Source organism: Bufo gargarizans, chromosome 2 (genome assembly GCF_014858855.1).
Source record: "Bufo gargarizans isolate SCDJY-AF-19 chromosome 2, ASM1485885v1, whole genome shotgun sequence".
Lineage (NCBI taxonomy): Eukaryota > Metazoa > Chordata > Amphibia > Anura > Bufonidae > Bufo > Bufo gargarizans.
Genome location: NC_058081.1, coordinates 523,859,822 through 523,881,841, shown reverse-complemented (window position 1 = coordinate 523,881,841; position 22,020 = coordinate 523,859,822).

Below are 22,020 nucleotides of genomic sequence, written 5' to 3'. Positions count from 1 at the left end.
CACTGGAAAATGATGGCTGATGCTATTTATAGGGCTGTGATATCACAGGGCTGGCTGTCTGCTGATTGGCTGGATGCATGGCATTATAGGTGATCCCGCCTTCCCAGAGTTCCTTGCTCCATTTCCTCACACATGCAGCAGCCATTTTAGGAAAAAATGTGATTCGTTACCACGAAGCGTGAGGAAATTTGTTGCAAATCAAATTTTTTCTTAAATTCGGATCGAATTCCACTTCGTCAACTTTGATAACCACTATGATTACAATGTTATAATCATGTGTTTCCTGGGTTGGGGGCCCACTCAGGTCTAGGATGTTTTCGCCCCCTATGTGGTGAATTCCTTCAGCTTACCAATAACAGTGGTGTAACTATAGTCCTATGGGATTCAGAGCACAATTTGGACCAAGTCCCTCCCCTATGCATTATATTCCAAAATATTATGCCCACTTTCATTATGGCTCTGCTGAATATTCTGATTTTGCTGAAAGGTGAAATCTGCAGTAAGTATGTTAAGTATTTCAAACTCTGCAGTGTGCTCATATTTCCATGTATGGATGAGATACGTGTGTATACACATATATTACTCAAACATATACTGTGCGTATGTAAGCCAGCCCTGGAATGCTTTGAGAGAACTTATTTTCTATGGACAGTTTGGTGGCATACAGCTGAAGAACAGGGATTGAGTATGAAAATACGAAATTACTGATCTGAAATCATCTGCAGCAGTGCTGTTCCAGGGAGGCTGTACTGGGCACCATTAGGGGAGGCCGACATGACAGGGTTTTGGCCACAGAGGGGCGAGTGGCAAGCGGCAAGCATAGAAAAAGGCGGGCGAGGAGTTAATAAATAGGACAGGGCAGAGCGGTCAGTTACCTGGATTCTGGCCAGAGAACTGACCAACAGCATGCAGACGGTGGAGGCGCTCATCCAGCAGTTGTGGGCAGCGGCGGACGAGAGGGGACCCGAATGGCTGCAGGAACAAGTGTCCGGAGTGTTGCAGGGGGTGGCGGTGAGTAGCACCAGCTCACCGCCACCAGCTAGAAGGCCGCGGCTGGTACGGCCGCCAGCGCGCCTGAGCCCAGAGGCCCCCAGGTCCAGGTGCAGAGTGCGAAGCCCCTCCGGGGACCCTTCGCGCCGGGAGGCTGGAGCAGGGTCTGTTAACATCACCTCCCGGCGCGGGAGGAATCCAGGTGCACGGCGGGGCCTACCAACGGGCGGGCGGAACCCTCCCCCGCCCTCTACAAACAGGGAATCAGGACCAGGAGCGGCGGATCCCCCAAGCCTGGGGGAGGCCGCCCGGGGTGGGAGCAGGAACCAGGCGGACGCAGCTGTGCGCAGGGATCCTGGGGATGCACACAGGCTGCAGGCAGCATCGCCATTGAGGGACTCCACATGCGCATCCAGCAATGCCCCTGCTGGGATGTGGGATCCAGCAGCAGCTGCGTCACTGAGCCATAGTGGAGAAGACCAGCCTGAGTGGAGGAGCGACCTTCTGAAGGCAGGATCTTCAGCTGCTAGGTGAGGCCACTGGGGGTTCACATGACTTAGTTAGATTAGGCCCTGGGGGTTTGGGTGGGCCACAAGGGGATTTAAGTAGGGGTCTAGGACAGCTTTTTTTTATAGTCTGGCGGGCTGGATGTCAGGTTTGGGGGCCACAGGGGTTTCACCGGTTGCGGCATGGGGGGTAGGAGCTGCGGGGTGCCTGGGGGGTCTGGTATGGGGGACGGCGGGTCGCCGGGTGTGAACGCTGTGAGGGGCAGTAGATTGCCTGAAATTGTGGCGGGAGGTGCAGGTGCAGCGGCTGGAAATAACTGTGCGTTTGGGGGGCCTGATGAGGTAGTAGGCGCTGGTGTTAATAATGCAGCTGTGCGGTCGGGTGAGGTGGTCTCAGTATCGGTACAGGCGGGAGGTGAGGATGACAGGGTCAGGTTAGACGATGCTGCACGGGGTGAAGTGTACGTTTGTTTTGAAGGCCCCTTAGGGGCGCATTTAAAACAGGATGTGCATAAACGTATTTGGAAAGGGGAGTATGTGGATATTTTTTCACTACTCCCCCTGGAGCGTTTTAACTTGGAGAGGGGAAAAAAGGACGGGGGAAAAAAGGACGAGGGAAAAAAGGAGGAGGACGAGAAGCGTAGGTTCCGTTTGATCCCGTGCACGTTCACTAACTGGCTTCAAGCATTTGCAATCTTGGCCAGTGTGATAGGTGAAAAAAAGCCGGAGTGTTGTTCGGCTTTATTTTGCTATATGGATGCTATAGGGGAAGCGTTTCGGGTCTACGGGGGAACGGGCTGGATACGCTATGATGAACAGTTCAGACAGAGGATGGCGGTGCGGAGTAACATTTGGTGGGACCATAAGGACATTGGGCTGTGGATGCGGGTAATGGCACCTGTGCGCCCGGCCCAGTCCTTTCGGGGGACGCAGGAGGGTCAGGTCAATCATCATTTGCAGTCGCTTCCGCAAAGGGATTATGTTTCCTCTTTAACGAAGGTAACTGCAAATTTGGCCCAAAATGTCGCTTCAAACACGAGTGTTTGTCCTGCGGCGGTAATCACGGGCTTAACCGTTGCTTTAGGGCCAATAGACAGAGGGGGTGGGAAAATAGTGGAAAAGGGCCTGACGCCAGTTCAGGTGGAAAGGATGGCCCCCTTTCTAAATAGATACCCGGATCAGGTTGCGGCAGAATTCTTGAGGTTAGGTTTTACGGACGGTTTTCATATTCCCTCGACACCCTTGCCGGTTGTTCTCAGGCAGAAGAATTTACGTTTGGCCTTGCTGCACCCAGAAGTGGTAACTCTAAAGTTGGAAAGGGAGGTGGCCTTGGGCCGCCTTTGGCTAATTTTAGAGTATCACCTTTGGGTCTGGTTCCCAAAAAAGAGCTGAACGCTTTTAGACTCATTCATCACCTATCCTACCCAAAAGGGGCGTCAGTCAATGACGGTATTGATCCGGACTTATGTTCGGTGATGTACACTTCATTTGACACGGCGGTTGATTGGGTTCAGCGTTTTGGGGCGGGGCGTTATTGGCAAAAACGGACATTGAGGCGGCGTTTCGCCTATTGCCCGTTAACCCAGATAGTTTGCACTTGCTGGGATGTTATTGGGGGGGTGGTTATTTTGTGGATAGGTGTTTACCGATGGGTTGTTCCGTATCATGTGCATATTTCGAGTCCCTCAGCTCTTTTTGGAATGGGTGGTAGCCGACGTGTCAGGTTGTTCATCCATTATACACTATCTATGCCTGGGCCCAGCGGGCTCCAGGGTTTGTTCGTTATTATTAAATATGGTTAGGTCGGTTTTTAGTTCATTTGGGGTGCCATTAGCAGAGGAAAAAACTGTGGGCCCCACAACGGAATTGAGCTTTTTAGGTATTGTGATCAACCCTGAGAGGCTTGAATGTCGGCTGCCAGACGATAAGTTGTTGGATTTGAGGTTGTCGTGGATAAGGCTAGGCGGTCCCCCAAAATTAGATTGAAGGATTTACAGTCGTTGCTCGGTAAACTCAATTTTGCAGGTCGGATCATGCCCATGGGGAGGATATTTTGTCGGAGATTGGCGGGGGCTACAGCTGGTGTCACGGCCCCGCATCACTTCATTCGCTTGGGAAAGGAGCTTAAAGGGGATCTAGGGGTTTGGGCCGACTTTTACAGCATTTCAACGGTAGATCTTTAGTGATGAGTGAAGCGGTTGATAACTTTGATTTTGACCTATTTTCAGACACAGCTAGGGGATCCGGTTTTGGGATTTATTGTCATGGACAGTGGTGCGCGGGTAGTTGGCCAGAGGAGTGGGCTGTCCGAGGATGGTTTAGAAATCTGGTGCTCTTAGAACTATTCCCGATTGTGCTGGCGATGGTGTTGTGGGGGGAGCTCTTTAGGGATAAAAAGCTGCACTTTCATTGTGACAATTTAGGGGTGGTGGAGATCATCAATGGGATGACTGCGTCCTCTCCGCCTGTTGTTCGCTTACTGCAGCATTTAGTGTTAATCTGCTTAAGGTTGAATGCTTGGATAGTTGCGGTACATGTGCCTGAGGTCTCTAACTGCATTGCGGATGCCCTTTCTCGTGCGCAGTGGGAGCGGTTTCGGCAGCTGGCGCCGAATGCGGAGCTTGAGGGAATGCGATGTCCGGAGTCCATGTGGGAGCTGTTGGAGGGGCCATAGGTCGGTTGCTGCAGGATTCCATGAGTGCCGGGACGTGGGTAGCCTATGGTAAAGCGTGGCGTGAGTGGCAGTTGTGGTGTTCCGACTTAGGGGTCCCAGCGGAAGAGGGGGAGGTCCCGCTATAACTTTTTTTGGGACATGTCAAGAAGGCTGGCTGGTCAGTTGCGCGCCTCAACAAATGGATAGCAGGAATCGCGTTTGGTTTTAAGCTACGTCAGTGGCCGGACGTTACTAAGGCGCTTCTGGTCCGGCAGGTTTTAAAAGGTTGGAGGCGCGGGCCACGGCCACCTGATAGACGTAGGCCAGTTTCCTTTCAACTGCTGTTGCGTATTGGTAGGCAATTAGAGGTGGTTTGTCATTCACCTTGGGAGGTTAAGCTATTTCGGGTGACTTTTTCACTAGCCTTCTTTGGGGCTTTTCGGTTGGGTGAACTGGTATGTAATAGCGTGCAAGTGATTGGCGGGGGATTATTGAGAGAGGATGTTGTCTTATCTCAGGACAGGGTAGTCATTTGTATTTGCAGGTCAAAAACAGATAGAGAAGGGAGAGGTAGCTGCGTTCGGTCATTTGAAGTGCCAGGTTGTTTCTTGTGCCCAGTCAGGTGCTTGCGGGAGTATTGTGAGATGCGGATATCCGCAGTTGGCCCGCTGTTAACTCATGAAGATGGATCCTATTTATCGCGTTACCAGTTTGTGGCAGTGTTTAAACGCTGCATACTCAAGTTGGGTATGGCAGCTACTGATTTTACGGGTCATTCGTTTCGCATTGGGGCGGCAACGGAAGCAGCAAGGGTGGGTTTGAGTGATGAGATCATTAAAAAAATAGGGAGGTGGGAATCTGTCCGTTTCCGTTCTTATGTGCGTCTAGGATTCTGTTGAATATTGCATGTCTTCAATGTTGCTATGTTGTGTCATTGTTGTGTTTTGCAGGTGGCGATCCCGCTTTGGTGTGGTTGCTTGGCCACTCCTTCATGTTTTGGGGTGCTCTTCGAGCGGATGTGCGCCCTGATGGTCACCAACTGGGCTTGCATAGGGAGGTAGCTGAAGTCCGGTGGATTGGGGTAAGAGGCATGTTGTGGGAAGGTGTGATGAGGGAGGTCCACAGGTACGTGCGGTTGACTAGGCCCCCGGATGTGTCGGTCCTGCATGTGGGGGGAAATGATTTAGGGATTCGGCCGGTCAGAGAACTCATACGGGACATCAAATTTGATTTTCTTTGCTTGTGGTCATTATTTCCAGGTACTATGACGGTTTGGTCTGACATTGTGCCGCGGAAGGTGTGGCGGGGAGCTTGTTCAGTTGAGCGCCTTAATAAAGCACGGATCAAGGTCAATAGGATAATAGGTAAATTTATGGCCAGGAATGGGGCCGTAGCTGTTCGCCATTCTGAATTGGAACGGGGATTGGGGGCTTTTTGGAGGGCAGATGGCATTCACCTCAATGCTGTCGGTATTGATCGCTGGTCTTTGGGGTTGCAGGAAGGCGTAGAGCAAGCGCTAGGATTATAGAGGGACTCGCAATCCTGAGGTCAGGTTGCGCGTCGTTGCGGGGGGAGGTCCTCGAAGTTGGTGACACTGATGCTTATGGAGGATGGGAGGGCCTCAATAGTGGGGGGCTGGACTCCCATGGTTGGTGTTGTTGGCTCGTGGAGAAGGCGTCCGTGAGTTGGTCTCCGAGCTGGCGTTTTACGGCTGGAGGCAGTACGGAGGCGCCAATCTGGCCAAGTGCGTATTGATAAAGTTGGGGCTTCGAGGACCTTCCCCTAAAGGTGCTGCCGAGGAGATCGCTGAATGTAAATACAGCTTTTTCTTCCACTGATGAGAAGGTGACAATCACCTCCTAAATTGTCCAGTGTAAAGGGACCTTAAGTAGGAACCATTATTTTCATTGGCGCTTTAGCACTGCAGTTTCGCGGCTGGAGGCATAAAGTTGTGACTGCACCAAGAAGGGACATTCAGTGGGGCTAAACCGTGAGCAGCTTAGTGGCACCTAAAGAAGAAGAGTCAAAATCCGCAGTGTGGATGAGAATAATGGCATGAAACAGAACAGGCTTCTTTTTCTTACAATATTAATTCTCTTACTTTAAACACTAAAAACTAAGAGTGCCTCCGCCCCAACGAGTGTCATCCAAGGGACACTAACTCCGACAGTCTAGAGGGGAGGAAAGGTAAAGTGCATTAGTGCAAATAAACTAAACACACATTCCCAGGCTGCAAGCAGCAGTTTCACAGCTTCAGGAACCATACAGGGTTAAAGCATCACCCTTGTGCACCTCCAAGTGCAATCCAAGACATCTTGCATATTTAATGAAAAACAGAAACACAACAAAAAGGCAAACAAGCAAAGGACATAAGGGAAACATCCAAAAACCAGGCATGTCGTGGACCAGATGATGCCCTAGCACTTTTTTGGCAACCTGAATTCACCTGGGCGCTCTTACTGTCACCTTTTGCCTCCCATGTCCCAAATTCTTCCACACATAGTCGGTGACCTACTGATAACCCTCACCTCCAAAGCCGCTGCCACCTACTTCTGCCTCTTCCCAACATAGCCTTTGTTGCCTCTGTTCCATGTTCCCTTACAGAGACTGCTGGCACCTTCTGGCCCTTGCCTCTCTGACTCAAGTGCCAACTCCCCAGAGCTGAAGAGGACCTGAGAAAGAAGCAGAGTAAGTATGTACATTCTAGTTTGGGGTCTGATTTTTTTTTTACTTTGTGGTCTGATCTAGTGTCTTCATTTTGGAGTTTGATCTGGAGTGTGAATTAAGTTATCAGTCCGGACTGGGGGTCAGAATTTATTTATGTTGTAAAAATGGCTACAGAAGCCAGAACACAAAGAAGGAAACTCTGCAGACATCAGGAAAAAGTTGTCACTTTGGTCTGGGCTGATGGAGAAGAAAAGAAAGGGGAATGTTGACAAAGAGCATAACTGTAAGTCACTAGGTTTTAGCTGTACTGTAATTACCTAAATGGTCGGCGTAACACCTGTGTAGAACTAAAGCATATATAGCAGAACCCTGGTCCATGCAAACACATGCAAACACTGGAAATGGGAATTATACTCAATTGAATTGCTGCTATACTTGAGAGTTTTAAGCGCTTTGTGCAAATTTTTTTAAATCAAAATTGTGTAGGGCAAATCTGCTGATGACAAGATGGCTTCTAAAGGATGGCAAGATGCTATCAGAATTCCTTGACCTCCTGGACATAAGCCTAGAAAATTCAGTGAGTATAGGATTTAGCTATAGTATATTGTAATTAAAAGCCTTGGACAGATGGGCAGGAGTGCGTGGTTCAAATGAGGCAGCTGCTCTCCCAATGGTACAATGCAAAAAAATGAAATTAGACCAGCACCTCCTAACAATATGAAATGAACTGGTCCAATTTTATTTTTTGTACATGTGTAGAACTAGTATTTACCCCTATATGGTCACTCTATGGTGGTATGTAATACCTTATCACAGTACCTTTTTATTTTATTCCTTCATGACCACAACAGCAAATATAGAGCTAATTGGCTAGCCCCTCCTACATGACTAGTCCTGCCTATATTGCTAGCCATGCCCAAATTGATAGCCCCAGATACACTGATTGTTCCCCCTACAAAGTGTTAGATCTTAAAGCCTTGGCATTTTTTCTTTTTGAGACTACATCACTGATGACAATACATGACAACCCAAAACAAATGACAACACATAATACATGACAGCACTAAACAGAAGACAATACTTGCTCAGGCTTTTGCCACTCAATAGCAAAAGTGATGGGCTGACCACAGCTGGGCTCCTTCTCTCCAAGGACCCCACAGCAGCTGCATGGACTTTCTAAATGGTATGTGCACCCTTTTACAGTGGAGCAGGAAACAGTAAGAGCTGTTATACCTAATGGTCTTCTTGGTATGTCCATGTTTTGTAACAATAATACTCTCTGTGATAAAACACCCCTTGAGAAAGATGTGTGTCAATGAACTGATGGGAATTGTGCAACTTTGCCTGTAAGAGCATCCGTATGCCTGTCCCTTCTATATGTCACACCCTAATACTGTGACATTAGTGTTTATTATCCTTGTAGGTCTTATCACTGTGTTTATTCTAAATGTATTATGTCTATATTATTGTGTGCATTATCTTGATACTGTGACATAATTGTGTTTATTAACTCTATACTGTGACATCACTGTTTACATTATCCCTTAAGGCTAGGTTCACACCTGAGCATTTTACAGCGCGTTCCTACGCGCTGTAAAATGCTCAACAGGCAAAAACCAATGTTTCCCTATGGGCATGGTTCTCACCTGAGTGTTTTACAGCGCGTATGAACGCGCTGTAAAACGCTCTATGCCCCAAGAAGCACAGGAACTTCTTTGAGGCGTATTGTCGCGCGTAACACCTCTGTTTTTCATTGTACGCCTCTATGGGCAATAGCAAGAACGCGCGTACGACGCGCGTTTCCAAAATACCAAAAAACGCCCGATAAAAACGCCTGTAAACAGCGCTTATCGAATAAGCTCAGGTGTAAACCCAGCCTTACTGTGACATTACCGTTTGCATTATCCTTGTTCTGTAACATTGCTGAGTATAGTATTGCTTTATTGTGCCATTGTCACGGATGATCCGCGAGAATATTGAACTGTCCTCCCAATATTATCAATATTACTCTCCCTTATTGATCAGTAGATCTATTAAACAGTATTTATTTCCCTAGGCCCCAGAACCTACAATTTGATTACTCAGAGCGTCTCCTCCTGTGTACCCAGTATAACAAAACAATAACAAATACAGGTGCACTCTGCAGTCTCACTAAACCCTCAAACTGATTTTAAAATTGAGAGATTAGTCAACATGTCCTACGGTGTAGAACATGTCTACGCCCGGGCACCACGTCAAGGTTTCTCAAGTAGCCCGGGACCTAACACTCTCCTACCTGAGCCGTATGGGCAATACCAGGAGCCACTGGGCAAATTACAGGAGCATGAGGCCGACTCACAAACAGCTCACAAGTTACCTCCAGCATGTAACCATGCTTGCAATGAGAGGAGGGAGGAGTCTGCGAGTCCCACTCAAGACTGACTGATATGGCCCAGGCCTCACAGGTGCACCTAAATGTGGCCTGTAGATGGAAACAGGCACATTTAAATTGGAGTTTATACACCTCCAGGAATCTATATATACAAACCAAAAAGACAGGGTGGCATTAGCAGGAGGTGCTCAAACCCACATGCAGTCGTGCATATATACAGGGGAGCAAATCCTGCACTTGTGGCCCGTTGCTAATGGTGATCCCCAGCAAAATGCATACGGTGGAGGATGCCCGCAGCGAACCACAAGTACCACAATAGACATCTCACACAAGGTAACAAGTGCGGATGTCATAATCAATATAACAATATAACAAAACAATAACAAATACAGGTGCACTCTGCAGTCTCACTAAACCCTCAAACTGATTTTAAAATTGAGAGATTAGTCAACATGTCCTACGGTGTAGAACATGTCTAAGCCTGGGCACCACGTCAAGGTTTCTCAAGTAGCCCCTGTATTTGTTATTGTTTTGTTATATTGTTATATTGATTATGACATCCGCACTTGTTACCTTGTGTGAGATGTCTATTGTGGTACTTGTGGTTCGCCGCGGGCATCCTCCACCGTATGCATTTTGCTGGGGATCGCCATTAGCAACGGGCCACAAGTGCAGGATTTGCTCCCCTGTATATATGCACGACTGCATGTGGGTTTGAGCACCTCCTGCTAATGCCACCCTGTCTTTTTGTCCTGTGTACCCAGAGAACAAAATGGTCCTTTTGTTCAAGTCAGTCAATAGATGCCCAGCAGATAACGCAATTACAGCTGGCTTCTTTAGGTTGACAAAAGAACTTCCCTGTCTGCAGAGATATCACAGCTAGGTGTGAAGACTGCACCTGGGGGGAGCCATTTGGTGTCGCTGCCATAAGGGGCTTGTAAGCTAGCTTGATTCAGACAGGCCAGCACCAAGGTTCCCAGATTGACACATGAATCTGAGATATGATTTTTACCTTTTTAAGAGAGACCATGCATCTTACAGACGTGACATCGTGTCACTCAGAATTCACTGGACATGTACATATGACAAACATAACTCTAGGAGGTGCCCAGGTAAAGTTATGGTGTTACCCCATCATAGAACCAGGTATAATAGTCATATTTGGTATCCCTGGACTCCATATTTTGTGGGGAATGTGAATCTGTGCTCGTTACTTATGTACAACGGAGTCATCCCTCGATATGGCACATGCCATATTTCAGAACTGGCATTCATATAATAAATGACCTCCAAGTCATTTCTCTAGCCATATGCCTGTTTTCAAACACTTTAAAAACTTACCCTAGCCTCTCCGAAGAGAAAGCTACTCGGTTCTGTTATCTAGATAGTGGGTTCCTTGCTCCCATAAATTGCAAGGTAGGTGGCAGTTAAACTACCCTGTGTGTGGTTCCGGTCCGGTCGCTCACACGCTTACTTGCGGTCAATCGGCGGTCCAATCCCTGCGCTTTCAGCCTATCGACTGTACGGACTCAAGTTAGACTGTCGGTGTGCTGAAAGTGGCTGAGAGGCCTGTTTGCGGATTGACCACTAGGGGCGCTGTGACGGTTTTGTGGCGTATTGTGGCCGCGGTGGTCGCAGTTCGTCACATATTGGTAGGCAGCTACTGGGATTCTTTTTGCCTGTGTTTAGAACATCGGATAAGAGATTAACTAATTTACCTCTGTCAGACCCAAACCAATTTGGTGGTAGTGTGGCTGAGTGCAATACATTTATCTGTGTGCACAGAGAGACTGTGTAGTCCAGTACCCTCCCCGAAATCTTGTTTTCTTTATCTATCTTTTATTTGGCATGAAAATGTCCAGGGAATACAAGAAAATGTCTTTGGCAGATCTGGAAAATCTGTGCCAAGAACGGGGCGTTGAAGTCGGTCGCAAGACGAAGACCGACCTGATAAAAGACTTGTTCCGATGGGATAGCCAACAACTGCGGCTGTTAGATGTGTCTACTGCGGGAGACACCGGCCCATCTGACTCGAGTCCTGAGGAACCGGAGACTGAGAATCCTGACTACTCGGAGGGGGAACATCCTGCGGGCCCTGTTGGCCCCCCAGCGCAGTATTTCAGTACGGATCCTAATTTTTCTTTAAGTACTGGCCCGGAACTAGCCAGTACCGGACTATCTATTTGTACGGACCCTATGAGGCAGCAGGCCCTCCAAAAACTAATGGACACCGACCCAGTAAAGTACCTACAGTACATGGCGGAGCGTGAAAAATGACGAGCGGAGAGAGAGAGGGAGGCCACAGAACGCCGAGCGGAGAGGGATGCCGCAGAGCGGGAGCGCCAGCGTCAGCATGAAATAAACATGGCCAGGGTGCAACAGTCCAGCCGGAGTTCGTCGCCCAGCCTCCCCGCTGAAAGAACAGCATCACACGTGAGTGAAAAATTTAAATTTGCTCCCCTTGAAAAGGACACTGACATAGACTTGTTTGATTATTCCGCCATAAAAGACGCTATCATTGCTAAATACCAGCTGACCCCTGAAGTCTATCGGAAAAGGTTTAGGTCCTTACAAAAGGATCGTACGGACTCTTATCCGGATGTGGTCAGCAGCTTACGCACTACATTCCGCCAGTGGACTTTAGGCCTAACAAAATTGTCTTATGACATCCTAGAGGACTTGATGGTGCTAGACCAGCTTCTTTGTATTTGCCCTGCGGATGTGAGACAATTCGTGCTAGAACAGAAGCCTACGTCAGCAACCGCTGCTGCAGAGTTAGCTGAGACTTTTGTAACAACCCGAGTGCCCGATCTGCGTAAATATGCACCATCTAACTGGAGAGGAGGTCCGCCCAATGTCAGGGCAGATCCCCCTACCTCTGTGGGCCGTCCACCACCAAGACCACCAAGTGCAGCTACTGCTTCCAGACCTGGGGCACCTAATGGAATCACCTGTCACTACTGCCGCAAGCCTGGACATATGAAATTCAACTGTCCTGAGCGGAGACAGCCACAGCCAGCATCTGAACCACCTGTACCTCGCCTACGACAGACACAGCCAGCCAGCGCATCCCAGCGTTAACCACCATCTTCAACTGTTTTGTTCGCCGGTGGGGAGGAGATTCACCCCATCACCAGCTTGTTACGGTGAATGACCAGCTAGTCACCGGTTTCCGGGACACGGGAGCCGATGTCACCCTGGTGCGTCCGCACCTTGTGCCCACAAAGGACATCATCCCAGACAAGTATCTCACCCTCACTGGGGTGGGGGCACTCTTTCTCACATTCCCCAAGCCCGGGTTTCCATCGACTGGGGGGTGGGTGTTCAAGAAAAGGTAGTTGGTATCCTAGACCAGCTACCAGTTCCTGTTTTGTTGGGGTCCGATCTAGGCAAGCTGGTATCCTATTATGAACCCGCCACGAACCCCTCGGGATCTCAGGAAGAGGGTCCGCCCTCTGCCCCCACCCTGGTGCTTGGCACCCGGGGGCAAAAATCTGGGGGAGGGGGGGTTGAATGTCTCCAATGTTAATGTTGATGATATGCATGACGTACCTGCTAATGTGATCTTTACATGTGATATTGAAAATGCTAATCTGCCTTGCTCCGAAGTCATACCTGTCCTAGCTGTGACTCGGAGTCGGGCCACCGAACAGGGGGAAGAGGCTCCGGTCTCCTCCCACTCCTCTGACCCCAGGGAGGGTGACTGTCAGCCGCAGGCCTCGTACGCCATGGGCCAGCTGGCTGAAACGGATCAGGCGGCCTTCGAGCACGCACTCCAAACCGATCCTAGCCTCGAGGGTCTCAGAAGACAGGCTGCTGAGCCCCTCGCGGACGGGGCCGGGTTCAAAGTGTACTGGGAAGGTGGGAAGTTGTATAGTGAGGCGATACAACCCACCGAAGGCGAAATTACCGTGAGTACCAAGTCGCTTGTGGTACCTAGTGCCTTCCGGGGGCATGTGCTGTATTATTCCTGTAATGTGCCAGTGCTGTTTACTGTGCCTTGCAAAAGTATTCACCCCCTTTGACTTTTTTTTCCGTATTTTGGTGCCTCACAACCTGGAATTGACATGGATTGTTTGAGGATTTGCATCATTTAATTTACAGAACGTGCCCACAACTTGATATTTGTTTTTATTGTGATGCAAACAACAAATAGGACAAAAAAACAGAAAAAGTCAATGTGCATAACTATTCACCCCCCTAAAGCCAATACTTTGTAGAGCCACCTTTTGCGCAATCACAGCTCCAAGTTGCTTTGGATAAGTGTCTATGAGCTTGCCACATCTTACCACTGGGATTTTTGCCCACTCCTCCTTGCAGAACTGCTCCAGCTGCTTCAAGTTGGATGTTTGCGCTTGTGAACAGCAATCTTTAAGTCTGACCACAGATTTTCTATTGGATTGAGATCTGGGCTTTGACTAGGCCATTCCAACACATTTACATGTTTCCCCTTAAACCACTCAAGTGTTGCTTTAGCCGTGTGTTTGGGGTCATTGTCCTGCTGGAAGGTGAACCTCCGTCCTAGCCTGAAATCACGCACAGAGTGATACAGGTTTTGCTCAAGAATATCCCTGGATTTAGCACCATCCACCTTTCCCTCAACTCTGACCAGTTTCCCAGTCCCCCCAGCATGATGCTGCCACCGCCATGTTTCTCTGTGGGGATGATATTCTTTGGGTGATGTGATGTGTTGGGTTTGCTCCAGACATAGCATTTTCTTTGATGTCCGAAAAGTTAAATTTTAGTCTCCTCAGACCAGAGCACCTTCCTCGATACATTTTGGGAGTCTCCCACATGCCTTTTTGCAAACTCACAATGTGCCTTATTATTTTTATCTGAAAGTAATGGCTTTATTTGGGCCACTCTGCCATAAAGCCCAACTCTATGGAGCGTACGGCTTAGGATACTTTCACACTTGCGTTTTTCTTTTCCGTCCTAGGGGCTCAATACAGGAAAAGAACTGATCATTTTTATCCTAATGCATTCTGAATGGAGAGCAATCCGTTTAGGATGCAGCAGGATGTCTTCAGTTCAGTCTTTTTGCCTTTTCAGGACGGAGATAATATCGCAGCATGCTGCGGTTTTATCTCCGTCCAAAATTCCAGAACACTTGCCGTATCCAGCATTTTTCCTATTGAAATGCATTAATGTCGGATCTGGTCTCGAGTGTTCTGGCAAAACAGATCCGGCATTGCGGTCTGCGCATGTTCAGACTTAAAAAAATGTGAAAAATAAATACATGCCGGATCCGTTTTTCCAGATGACACCGGAGAGACAGATCCGGCATTACAATGTATTTGACATACGGATCAGGATCCTGATCCGAATAACAAATGCCATCAGTTTGCATACGTTTTGACACTGCCGCAAGTGTGAAAGTACTCTTATTGTCGTCCTATGTACAGATACTCCAGTCTCTGCTGTGGAACTCTGCAGCTCCTCCAGGGTTACCTTAGGTCTCTGTGCTGCCTCTCTGATTAATGCCCTCCTTGCCCTGTTTTGGTGGGCGGCCGCCTCTTGGCAGGTTTGCTGTTGTGCTATGTTGTTTCCATTTGGTTATGATAGATTTGATGGTGCTCCTGGGGATCATCAAAGATTTGCATATTTTTTTATAACCTAACCCTGACTTGTACTTCTCAACAACATTGTCCCTTACTTGTTTGGAGAGTTCCTTGGTCTTCATGGCAGTGTTTGGTTAGTGATGCCTCTTACTTAGGTGTTGCAGCCTCTGGGGCCTTTCAAAAAAGGTGTGTATATGTAATGACAGATCATGTGACACTTAGATTGCACATAGATGGACATCATTTCACTAATTATGTGACTTCTGAAGGTAATTGGTTCCACCAGAGATTTCTATGGGCTTCCTAACAAATACATACGCACATGCCAATTTTCTGTTTTCTATTTCTGAACAATAGTTTTATTTATATATTTTTCTCATTTCACTTCACCAACTTAGACTAATGTGAAAAAAGTCAAGGGGGGGGGGGGGGTGAATACTTTTGCAAGACATTGTATATTATTCATATACTGACATTACTGTATGTATTATAGTAACATAGTTTATAAGGTAAAAAAATCTGTCCATCCAGTTCAGCCTGCTATCTCTGTACTTATCACATCACTGTGGTTTTTATTCCTGTAGTGTAACATTCCTATACATACCATATTTGAGTAACGTGACACCGGAAGGCAAAGAATGAAATTGTCCTGTATCTACATGCGTATTAAACTCTGCATTTAAGCCATGTGGATTTTTATTTTATTTTTTAAAACAAGTTTTATTATGGGAAGTGCAAGTACAAAAGTTTTTACAGACCAATTACAAAAATCTGTAATTAACATAGATATTACTCTACTTTTGTAAACTTATCTCACGAGACATTGCACATTTTTTGTACTTGTAGGTTTAAAATAAAAGATCCATGTAACCAGTTTCCCATTTTTTCATTTTAATCCCCTGAACATCCCCCCTCCCTTCCTTTGTTAAAACATTTTAACAGCAAACATAACCTGCTCCATGGATGCCATTTTTTATTACTCCAACCGTGACAAATTATTTTCTGCACTATATTATTACTCCTTCACCTATTCTAACTTGACGCTAGTCTTCCCAAAGTTCCTTTCACTTGTTCCTCCAAATACCATTTGGTTCTCTGAAATGGCATAACCAGTTCCCGCATTTCCTCTTGTGACATAGTTTGGAGTATAAATCCCCTCCATTTTCCATGAGACAACCAATGCCTGAATATATTTTTCTTGACAGATGACAGGAACAGATGAACACCTTTATTCCCAATCACTTGTGGGGCCTCCCCACTGGAGTCAGAAGGGATATAATAAAAGACACATTGTTGTGGGGAGAGCTGTAACTCCACATCCCAAATTCTCTTTATGAAATCTGCAGTTTCCCTCCACAACTGAGCTAGATTAGGACAATCCCATTAACCATGTAACAAATCGGCTTTCTGTAGATGACATTTAGGACACCACCTAAGATAATGTGCTGGAGCCTCCTTGTATGGGAGGTCAATAGCATACGTTGCCTTGTGGATAATTCTGAACTGCATCTCCCTCCACGTCTCACTAACAATCCCCTGTCTCACCCTTTCCATACCTGCCCCAATTTTGGAAGTCAATGAGTTGTCTGTTAATTCTCTCTCCCATTTCTTAAATACAGTTTCCCCTAATGGGATAGATTGTGTGCTTTGAATGCTGCGATATAAGTCAGAGAGTGAGCCTCCTTCCCCCTCGCGACCCATTAATGCAGCAAACCACGTCAGTCTTTCCATATCACCGAGATTTTTAGCCTGTTTTGCACAGTATGATTTTATCTGTCTATATGGCAAGAAATGTAACATCGGCAATTGGAACTTGGTTTGAAAGTCTTGCCAAGAGATTAACTCTGAGGGTGACAAAATCTGTTTTAAATTGCCGATACCCTTATCTTTCCATTCAGTATACATCGTGGACTGTCTCCCTGGAGAAAAAGCTGGGAGGGTCCACAAGGGCATGTAATGTGAAATATACATGGGTAGCTTATAGATTTTCCTAATCTCCCTCCATGCCGCCGTCGTGTCTCTTATTAAGGTGTAGCTTTTAAATGGGGACGGTGTGTCTCTTTTTTCTTATTCTAGAATGCAAGAGTGCCACTAGATCCAAAGGGGCCGCCAACCAGTGGTGTATCTTGGTTTTGTGCTGCCCTAGGTGAGACTATAAACTCGGGCACCCACTAATATAAATTTAACCCACCCCTTCCTGTCAAAGCCAAACCCCTTCCTCTGTAAACCCCACCCCTTCCTCTTTACAATACATTTGTGTTAGAAGTTGTGCTTTTTTAATTTTTAGAATGATACAAGCAGCCATTTTATTTAATACATTTGTGCTAATTTCTGTGTTGGTTGGAGGGGGGCGAAAGGCAGTATTACACAATTTGTATATGTATAAAAAAATATATAAAGATTGCGTTATACTGCCCCTTACCCCCCTCCAACAGCACAGAATGTAGCACAAATACATTAAAGGGACTCTGTCACCACTTTCTAACCCCCCCTTTTGAAACTATTGTTCTCTCCATGGTGCCCTTGTCATTACAAAGCTGTTGTTATAAGATAAATCCGCCCTGTAGTTTTGATAAAAATCGCTTTTATCTAACCTGTCAATCTTCTGGATAAGGTGCCCAGGGCGTTTCTGAAGGTCTGAATCTGCCGCTCTCCGCCGCCGCCGTTGGTGCCCAGCTCCTCCCATGATCCTTTCAGCGCCACCTCGATGTAATGAAATCCGCCTCCGGCTCTCCTCAGTGCCCCCTCCTCCTTTTCAAAGATCCCACGCGTGCGCACAGGCCTGTGCCTGATGCGCCCATGCGGACTTTTAGATTCTGCCTCGTTGAGCAAAGTGCGCATGCGCGCGCACGAACATGCGCGAACGCGCGCGAATGCGCGAACGCTCAACGAGGCAGAATCTAAAAGTCCGCACGGGCGCATCAGGCACAGGCCTGTGCGCACGCGCGGGATCTTTGAAAAGGAGGAGGGGGCACTGAGGAGAGCCGGAGGCGGATTTCATTACATCGAGGTGGCGCTGAAAGGATCATGGGAGGAGCTGGGCACCAACGGCGGCGGCGGAGAGCGGCAGATTCAGACCTTCAGAAACGCCCTGGGCACCTTATCCAGAAGATTGACAGGTTAGATAAAAGCGATTTTTATCAAAACTACAGGGCGGATTTATCTTATAACAACAGCTTTGTAATGACAAGGGCACCATGGAGAGAACAATAGTTTTAAAAGGGGGGGTTAGAAACTGGTGACAGAGTCCCTTTAAATAAAATGGCTGTATCACATTATTCTAAAAATTTAAAAAGCACAAATGTATTGTACAGATTAGTTTTTTTTTTTTTTTCTAAAAACAATGTGCATCTAGAGATAGTACAGTATTAACCCCTCCCTAATTCTCCCCCCTCTAACCACCCAACCCCCTTACCCCATAAAACAACTAAGTAATAGATTTTTTGTGAATTACTGTAATTTAAGTACTTACAGTTTTTGAAGACAGCGGGCTCAGGGATCAGTGCATTAGTGGCCGGGGCCTGACCGTGTGCAGGCATAGGTGGGTGCCCCTACATTACAGTGGATCATGCCCTGTCTGACCCCTGCAGTGTATGGGCGGCCTTTTATGGGTGGTAGCGTGCTAATTTGCCTTTGCTATGGAAAGACACACAGCCCTAACTGCCCCCTGTGATCCTCCAGTCTCCATATTTATCGCCAATTTAGTATTTATGGCAGGCCCATACACTGCAGGGGGCAGACAGGGCATGATCCACTATAATGTAGGGGCACCCACCTATGTGGTCCATACACTGCAGGGGGCAGACAGGGCATTACATCCACCACTCACCGACTCAGGGCAGCAGGTAGATGAACATGAACAGGATCAGGTCAAACAGGAGGAAGACCCAGATGTTGAACCAGTAGGAGTGCTGAGACGACGTCAGCAGGCAGCCCCGAGCCTCCCTCCTCCGCTCCGCCAGCTCTGCGGACACGTCTCCGACACGCCTTCATTTTGCTGCTGTGCCCGCTGCCGAGTGTCCATGCTGCGCTGCGTCCATGTCTCACAGGGCGACGGTGAGTCTTGAGGTCTTTGACAGGGAGGGGTCATGTGACAGGAAGAGGTTACGTTGTCTCTATGGTGAGATCGGGGAGTGTCGCACATACTGGGCGCGGCATCCTCTCATGCTGCCGTCCCATTGGCAAGTGCCACCCTAGGCAAATGCCTTGTTTGCCTCGTGATAGATACACCCCTGCCGCCAGCTCCCTCTCTAGATATGTATTAGAGAAATATGATGTGCTCCAGATCCAGTCTCTGATAAACACTGTGTAAAGACTCTTTGTAGCCTATTGACATCCATATGTCTTATTAATAGGAGAATCGTCTGCATGGGGTATAGAAGCCTTGCAAAACTAATCATTTTTTATCAGATATGCTCTACCGAATAAGGAGAGTGGTAGGTTGGACCATCTCTGCAACTCCTGTTCAATTTTCTTAAACAAGGGAACATAATTCAATGTGTAGAAGGAAGTTGGATGTTTTCCTATTTTAATGCCTAGATACGTCAAATGATTTGACACTACTTCTACATCGCAAATACTTGGAGAATCTAATGTCTGTCCCTGCAGGAATAGCAACTGCCTTTTGCTCACATTATTCCTATATCCCGTGGCTTCTCCAAAATATAGCATAGCTTCTATGATTTTTTTTTTTTAGGGGTACGGTTGGAGAGTTCAGAAATATCAGGATGTCCTCTGCGAAGCAGATTAATTTTACCTCTCACCCTCCCACCCCAACCCCCTGAAATGTGTCTGATTGCATCAGATAAAGCACTAAAGGTTCTAGGGCTAAGTTGAAGAGAAGGGGAGAAAGGAGGCACCATTGCCTGGTGCCCTTTGTAAGGTCAAAGCGGTCAGATAAAAAACCTGGGAAGCTTACCCTCGCTTGTGGTCTCCTGTACATGCTATCCAATGCAGATCTGAATGAGCGTCTGATCCCAAAAGCATCCAAGGCCCACCCGAGCCACTGACAATTAACGTTGTCAAAAGCCTTTTCTGCATCTATTGACAGAAAGGCTAGGTGATTTGTCCTATTTCTATTATAGATTATACGGTCTTGCACTGCGAATACAGTCCTTATATTTGATACTGCTGACCTCCCCTTTATAAATCCTACTTGATGTGGGCCTATGAGATCTGGCCTATGATCTGCCAGTCTGTTCGCCATCAATTTAGAAAGGATTTTTTAATCCTGATTAATCAGTGAAATTGGTCTGTATGAACTAGTCAAAGTTAAGTCTTTACCCGGTTTCGGTATGACCTTAATATGTGCCATATTTCCCGTGGGCATTATATACCCTCCTTGCCAACAAGAGTTAAACATAGAAACTAGGGTCAGAGTTATTTCAGTTGCTAAAGCTTTAAAAAACTCAGCTGAATACCCATCAGGCCCTGGCGCTTTCCCATTCTTTAAAGGGCTTCTGTCACCCCCCCCCCCCCCCCCAAACATCAATTTTCTGTTTTTGACTTAATATATTTGCTAATGTTTACAGATTCGATATATACCCCTCTTACCTCAGGCTGTGGTGTAATTTCAGTAAAAATCGGACTTTATTGAAATGTAAATTTCTTCACTACCAGCAAGTTGGGGCGGACTTGCTGGTAGCCGCCGCATCCTCTGAAAAAAAACGCCCTCTCCGCCACTTGATTGACAGGGTCAGCGAGCGCTCTCATGCTACAGCTGGCCCTGCCTGCAGCTCAAATCCCATGCCTGCACCGTACCGGTCGTCGTTCGGCGCAGGCGCTCTGAGAGAAGGATGCTCGCTTGGCTGCTCCTTCCTCAGTGCGCCTGCGCCGATGACGTCAGCCCTACACCCGGAAGAGAAGTCTTTGATAAATCATGATTTATTACTTTTATCCAATTAACCCAATATATATTTTGTAAATCATCTCATTAGTTCTGAAATATTTCTATGGATTATACATTTTTATCCCATCATTTTTTCTTATTTTATCATAATCTATTAATTTTAAGAGCTATCTTTAAATTTGATTAACTATTATATCTAATTTTCTATCTACTTCTGGTGCCTAACTTTTCTTTATTCTCAATCATGATTTGTTACTTTTATCAAATTAGCCTATTATATATTTAATAAATCATGTCATTAGTTCTTAAAATAGTTCCAAAATTGTGGTGTTTCTTTTATTTTCACCGCACCTATATGTTGTCCTTGGATATTCTTTTATCTATATGTCTTTTGTATTTATTCATTTATTGGCGTTCCTAGTGATGACAATACTGTATTGCAAAAGGTAGATGAATTATAGCCATTATGATCTCTTATTATTAATTACTAGCCTTGAATGTAAATGGGGGGGGGGGGGGGGATATTTTTAGAATGAGTGCCAAAGGGTTAATTTGATTAGATAATTCCTCAACTGCCCTTTACTTTTGTTACCGACATATCCTTCAATTCATGTACAAATCGTATTACTCCAAAAGTGTTCTGAAATTTTCTTGAGAGGAATGTCCGCCCAGTCAGAGAAAGGACACGCATGTGAATCCCTCGTTTAGACCTAAGGGAGCCAAACTTTTAATTGATATATCCATTCTGTTTCTTCTTGCTGTAATTTATTATCTATCTCTCCTCGTCTTGGGCCTAGGTTCATTTTCTCAATGCCACCAAATTTTTGATTCTTTGTATCTCCATTATGCTTGTCCTGAGAGAATCTTGATAAGATTGGGGGTCCAACGCCCAGCACCTCCACTGATCAGATGTTTCAGTCAATCATGGCACTGGAAGTTTGCAGTTTACATCGCAGAAGGCTCCATCCAATGTATAGTTTCTGGTGTCTGCTTCCACTCACCTAAATGGGAGCTAAGCTGCAGTTCCCTGACATGGCCACTACATAGGCGGCAGACAGTTCTGTACACTGTATATGGTAGTTTCCAGTACCGCAGTTGACAAAAACAGCCTATTGGTGGGGGTTCCAGGCGCCGAACACCTCTCCCCAATCAGATATTTATGAGCTATCTGGACAATAGGTAATCAATTTCTGTAGCGTGGAGAACCCACTGGATAACAATTGGCGCAATTATTGCTAGGAGCGATCATAGAATGATTCTCTATAGCGACAAGCAATGATCATAATATTGATTGCTCATGACCATACAGCCCTACTCTCATGATCAGGCAATTATCAGAAATGGAGAGTGGGTTCCTGATAATTGCCTGCACAGTCGGCCCCTGTAAGGGACCTTTATTCGATACATTGTTGAAGCATCACTCT